We start from the raw sequence: 6,000 nt of genomic DNA, 5'->3' as shown, positions 1-6,000 counted from the left end.
CATCTCTGCGTCTCAAGTCCGCCGATGTTCGTGGCAGGATTTGAGTCCGGTGAAGAACGGTTCCAGAAAGCAGGTAAGACAAAAAAACGAAGCCAAAAAATAAAATAAACAAGTAAATAACAGGGTGAGAATGTGGTAAAGTCTGAAAACGTGGTAAAAGGGCTTTTTTTTCTGGATTGCTATTGAAAATTACTTTGGGTAGGGGGTGGGTGGAGGGATCGGTTGGTCAGTTAGTGGATAGCAGCCTCTGGTGGATTTACATGAGAACAGCAGGCATGAATGACAATCAGAGAAATTAGAGATCTAAAAATGCATACACAGCGGCCTCTGGTGCATTCACGAAAACAAAAACTGCCAAAAACGTACCTCCTGACATGTATTTAGTGCTCTCAAGAAATGTATATAGCGGTACGTTTTCAGAATGAACCTGGGTAGGTGGCAAGCCACTGGGCAAACTGGTAACAGTGGAAAAGCCGTCCACACGGAGGTAAGCGGTCAGCCGTCGCGTGAAAATAAACAAGCCATCTGCAGTGTTATACCGCCCCGTAATGTACATTTTAAACATAAAATGCAGCCATACATACCTCTGGCTACAAAAAAAATTATGCTCTCCAGAAATGTATACAGGGGGTATGTATCCACAATGAGCATGTGTTGCTTATAAAACATTAGATGAACGTCTAACTAATGTTTTATTTTTAATTCAGATAACACTTTAATGAGCCGTTTATGTGTTAGTTCACAGAGTAAATGAGCATTCTGTCATCCTGCACTGAGAATATACTGTACTCTATAACTGTTGAATGATTTATCATCCTCACTGAATTATGTGATTCATATACTTTTCATATAAAGGAAGTAAATAAAGATCAGATTGGTCATTTATTTTCACCAGAATGTTAATTTTCCTCAAAATGTCTTTTGTATGTTCAAAAGAGGTTTGGAACAAGATGAAGGTTAAGAATACAGTAAATCATGTCTGAATTTTCATTTTAATGTGACTAGAAGCATGCATTTGAAAATATATGAAGTTTTTAATCCTACAGTATTATGCAAATATGCTTTAAAAAGTTTTACTGCTGATACAACAGTCTGATTATTCTAAGTAGAAGCTGGATGAGGCTCGCTTTTATTTATTTACAGCCTTTCGACAGCTATACACTGTAAAACATGATTGATACTTTGCTTAAAAAAAGGGAGTAAACCCGTTCAAGCAACAAGTGGATTTTACTTAAAGCCAGTATACCCATAACTTAACTTTTATAATCATGCACATAGTTTCTTTACTTAATAAGGCAACAATATTACTCTCTTTTTTAAGTAAAGTCAACTAATCGCATTTTACAGTGTAGCTGCACTTTACAGTACAGAATCAGAGGAATAATATAAGCGAGATCAAATACAGATCTGTGAGATGTCTGACCTACAGCGAGAGGAAAATACTGCGCTTTCTTCATCTTCAGACGCTCTCATGCCCTAAAGGTCTCTTTCAAAATGCCAGGTTTCAACATTCTGAGGTCACATTAAAATGTACCGGGCCTTAATCATTTAATTTAGCTTTAAAAGCATCTAATCCATCCCAAACGTTCAACCTCTTGGTTACAGTATGCCAATAGGGTATAATATTTAATCATATACCATACAGAAATCTGATATATATGAAGGTATATTATAAATAATGGTTCATATAATTGAACAAATGTCGATGTATGTGACGGTGCATTCCAGTGGTTATGAATAAATGCGAACAGACAGTTTTATGTTTCAAATGTGACGTGTCAAATCCAAACATGAGCTTCACTGTAAATGATATCCGCTAATGAGCCGTTTTCCATATTTACTGATTCACGTTTTCATTTTTCCCTGTTCATTTCTGCTTTTGCATTGCATTATGGGATCTTGATCTTTCTTCCGACAACTTTTAACCTTGAAGAAGTGTGTTTTCTGCTCATGTGTAATAGTGTGCAGTGCTATATTGTGTGTGTTGGTGGTGTATATTACGCTACAGAAACCTTGTAATAAACTGCAGCACATACATACTCCAGATATTATTTCAAACCATTAAAATGTCAGTAAAAGTCACTTTGTTAATCTGTGGAGTTGAATTTTCAACATGAGAAGTGGACAGAGCAGAGATCAACATCCCATAATGCAACTCACCACTGCTAATAAACACACAAATACTGACATTTTCTAGTGTTGTGTCATATATGTAATTAATTTTATTTATTGCTATATATCAGACTTATATATTGGAGGATGCATACAGTGGTTATGAAATGAACCATAACAAGACATAACCATTGTAATATTACTAAAATATCATTTCTACCACAGAATCTTGTGATGAAACACTGGAAAATGGCATCATTGCAAGAAAAATAAAGCATTGATAAGTGACTTAATCTTTGAATATATATATATATATATATATATATATATATATATATATATATATATATATATATAATTAGATAATGTCAAGTGCAAAAACATCCAGTAAACTATTACCTTTAAGAGTTTATCTTTTGAAAATCCAAACACTTAAACAGTTCTGTCTCTGCCACTTACACGCCGATCTACGGATTCGGTTCGTTTGAGTCATTTCAACCGATTCATTACAAATGCGATTCAAAGGGAAGATCGTTTTATTACTATTATTATTATCTTGCCAAACACAGTGATTACTACTACAATGAACACAGTCTTTCTCCCCTGAGACATTTACAGTCGGTTTATGCTAAATGCTAAAGACTGATTCAGTATATATAATTAAATAAACTGCAAATAAGCAAACTATATGTTGTAGATCAATAAAAATGCATATAACAAGAAGAGTTCATGTGGCAAGAAAACGATGAATGCATGTATATATATATATATATATATATATATATATATATATATATATATATATATATATATATATATATATATATATATATGTATGTATACAGTTGAAGTCAGAATTATTCACCCCCTTTGAATTTTTATTTTCTTTTGTAAATATTTTTTCAAATGACGTTTAACAGAGCAAAGAAATTAAAATTTTTTAAACACCATTTTAAGGTCAATATTATTAGCCTCTTCAAGCAATATTTGTTTCTGATAGTCTACAGAACAAACCATCGTTATACATTAACTTGCCTAATTCCCCTAACCTGCCTAGTTAACCTAGTTAACCTAGTTAAGCCTTTAAATGTCACTTTAAGCTGAATAGAAGTGTCTTGAAGAATATACTAACTAAAAGTACTCCATCGCCGAAAGTTAATTCAAAGAGAAGATCGTCTTTTTGCTGCTCATGAACATTATACTGCAAACAAATAATCAGCAAAGTGAACGCAACATCTTTTCCCCCAGATATTAGTTATCGTTTCATGAAAATACAAAAGACTGATTTAGTGAGTAATTCAATAGATAAACTGTTAGTAAGATAAAAAAATGAAGATGAATATATCAAGAATTGTTCCTTTGACAAGATTTACAGTGATTAATGTATTGTATATATCAGGTTTCTGTATACAATGCTTGTAAATTGTGCCATAATAAACACTGTCTGTAATAATGGCTCTGAATAACTCTGACTGCATGCATATATGATTAAAGTAGTGTAGGCAATTTAACTTTAAATAAACAGTTAAAAGTGTCTGAAAGTGCTCTATCTCCACCGTCACCCTAGGGAATCGGTTCGTTTGAGTCATTTCAACCGATTCATAACAAAGTTGATTTAAATCAGCTCGTCTTTTTACTCGTCTCATTACACTGTATACATCAGCCAAGGAAATTCAGCGTTTTTGCTTTGGTTTTATTATTATAATTATTTATTAAATAAGTTTAAAAGACGCCTAAAGAATCACTTTAATGCTGATTTGTAACTTTGTAAGAGTGTACTGTATATGCGTATTTTATACATGATTTGTTTTTGCAGTTTATGATTTAATTTTATTTTATAGTTGTGCGTGACATTTTAATTCATCTGTGTGTATTATATCCATAATATATTTTAACTGCGTAGGCTATGTGTTGTCTTTATTATTATTATTATTATTATTATTGTGTTATATATAAAACTAGCCTATACTATTATTGTGCTATTTCAGCTCGTCGGATGATTCTCCTTCTCCTCCAGCAGCAGCAGCAGTTCAAAGCCTGCAGACTTCAGAAGCGGAGCATGCAAACACATGTCTCAAACACATGCAGGACTTTCCCTCTCATCTCATCACAACTAAACTAAACCATTACCAGAACTAGTCCTGATCCACAACACACACACACACACACACGTCAGAAAGCGCGCACATCAAGAGGAAAAACGCGCAACATCAAAGAAAATCTCACACAACAGACACAAACTCCGCAATGAGCCAATCAGACAGCGCTGATACACCAGAACAACACTTATAAATGCTCTTAACACATGTTTGTGTGAGTATAAATCAATATAAAGCGCTAACGGTGTGTGTGTGTGTGTGTGTGTGTGTGTGTGTGCGCGCATCTCATTAAAGCAGGAATTTCGCTGTCGGTAAAAGTGCGGCATTCCTGAGGCGCCTTTACCTGCGGGAAACGGAGCGGTTCTGGAGACCCACGGGTAAAACACCGAGCTGGAGAGAATGAGACCGGGGATCAGATCAAATTAAGACAGATCCGCTCAGATCAGATCATTCCGGTGATTCAGAACATTAGAGATCCTTGAAAAACCGACCATCAGACCGACCGACGCCTTTTAAAGCGCTTCAGGCTGAGACTGACTGACTGACTCCACCTACACTTACAGAGAGAGAGAGAGAGAGAGAGAGAGAGAGAAATACTGAGAGATAATAGAGAAAGAGACTAGAGAGAGAGAGAGATGCTCTCCGCCCAATGCAACCTGAGCACAGGTAAAGCAGACCCAGAGCTGCTCGCTGCTGCCCACTAGCGGCCCACACACGCAGTGTTGGCAACTTAAAGCTGCTGTATGTCAGTGTTTGACTCTTCTAAAGCATAAAAACTCCATAGTATGTGTGCAGATATTTCAGAAACATGCTTGGTAAACATTCTTTATCTGAAAAACAATGCTGAAGTCAGATATTCTGCATTTGAGGATGTGCATCAGACGTTATGCGTGCGTAATGAGACCATCTGCTGCTGTTTTCAGTATATGGCAGTAAATGTGATGTAAAATGGCACTCAGACTCACATTATTAGCATTTAACACTGAATAAAGCACATGAGCTGTACCTGAGCTGATCATTGTCAGTTTTCTGTTGTTCAGCTGTGAGAAACAGAAGCCGTTTCTAATATATCAATGTCAGGTGTTGGTCAGGACAGAAACTCCTTTAATATGGAGAAGATACCCTCTATCGGGTGCTGTTGTTTTTATTTAGAGCACGGTTTAAATCAGCCTTTAGACTCCACAGTCAGGCTCACTTCTGTTGGTCGTCAATCTGGCAACCTGCGCTTGCATGTTTTGATCCAGGACTGCAATACCTAGTTCAACCACTGGGTGTCAAACTCACATACTGCACCTTTAATTTGGTTTCTGCACTGTAAAAGATGTTGATCTCTGCTCTGTTTATAACAATATTAGAAATGATATCAAGAGGAACGAGTCTGTAGAAGAACAGAACATGTGCTGCAGTTTATTACAAGGTTTCTGTAGCTTAATTTACAACACCAACACACACAATACAGCACTGCACACAATTAAATATACACACTTTTACACACATTTTCAAGGCTAAAAGTTGTTGGAAGAAAGATCAAGATCACATAATGCAATGCAAAAGCAGAAATAAACAAGGAAAAATAAAAACATGAATCAGTAAATATGGAAAACGGCTCATTTATGGATATTTTAGTGTAGATTTAACAGCGTTTCCTACCACGCTAGCTAAACTGTTTTCCAAAAAGCACCTAGCAGCAAATTTAGCAATAGCTAACATTAACTTGGCTACTTTCAGGAACTTTTAATAAGTGACTCAAATCAAAAGAGCAGCAGCCAACAGTATACTGAACTATTGT

General features: G+C 35.6%; 1 protein-coding gene across 1 annotated transcript in view; it reads right to left on the bottom strand.

Annotated features, from left to right (window-relative positions):
• edar (ectodysplasin A receptor) overlaps window positions 1-4,760 on the bottom strand; it is a 100,499-nt gene extending 95,739 nt beyond the window's left edge. Inside the window, exon 1 of the mRNA XM_056466015.1 lies at window positions 4,555-4,760. The gene's annotated coding sequence lies outside the window, so the exon portion shown is untranslated. The remainder of the gene's footprint in view (window positions 1-4,554) is intronic.
• Window positions 4,761-6,000: the final 1,240 nt, after the last annotated feature.

This window comes from Danio aesculapii, chromosome 9, assembly GCF_903798145.1.
Source record: "Danio aesculapii chromosome 9, fDanAes4.1, whole genome shotgun sequence".
Lineage (NCBI taxonomy): Eukaryota > Metazoa > Chordata > Actinopteri > Cypriniformes > Danionidae > Danio > Danio aesculapii.
This window is presented reverse-complemented; position numbering and strand designations above follow the sequence as displayed.